Raw genomic sequence first — 224 nt, forward strand, 5'->3', positions numbered from 1 at the left:
GAGGGAAGAAGTGGGGCTGGGCGCAGAACAGAGCAGCTTGTCTGGGGGACATGGAAGGTGGAGATGGCTCCCACTGCTGTGTGCAGCCCCAAAGGAGGCATGGGGGCCATGTGCCCCACAGATGTGTGCACAGGGAGAGGGCAGGCTGGGGCTGAGGCCAGGGGTGGTTTCAGGCTCTTCCCGACAGGGGAGTTGAGCTGGGGCTGCCTGGGAGGAGGGGTTCG

The 224-nt window shown here is 65.2% G+C and overlaps 1 protein-coding gene across 20 annotated transcripts in view; it reads left to right on the plus strand.

The window, feature by feature from the left end:
• Positions 1-224, plus strand: part of CAMK2G (calcium/calmodulin dependent protein kinase II gamma) — a 221,727-nt gene that overhangs the window by 153,111 nt on the left and 68,392 nt on the right. The gene's annotated exons all lie outside the window — the stretch shown is intronic.

The sequence above is a fragment of the Gavialis gangeticus genome, unplaced genomic scaffold (genome assembly GCF_001723915.1).
Source record: "Gavialis gangeticus isolate Ggan-Ray unplaced genomic scaffold, GavGan_comp1, whole genome shotgun sequence".
Lineage (NCBI taxonomy): Eukaryota > Metazoa > Chordata > Crocodylia > Gavialidae > Gavialis > Gavialis gangeticus.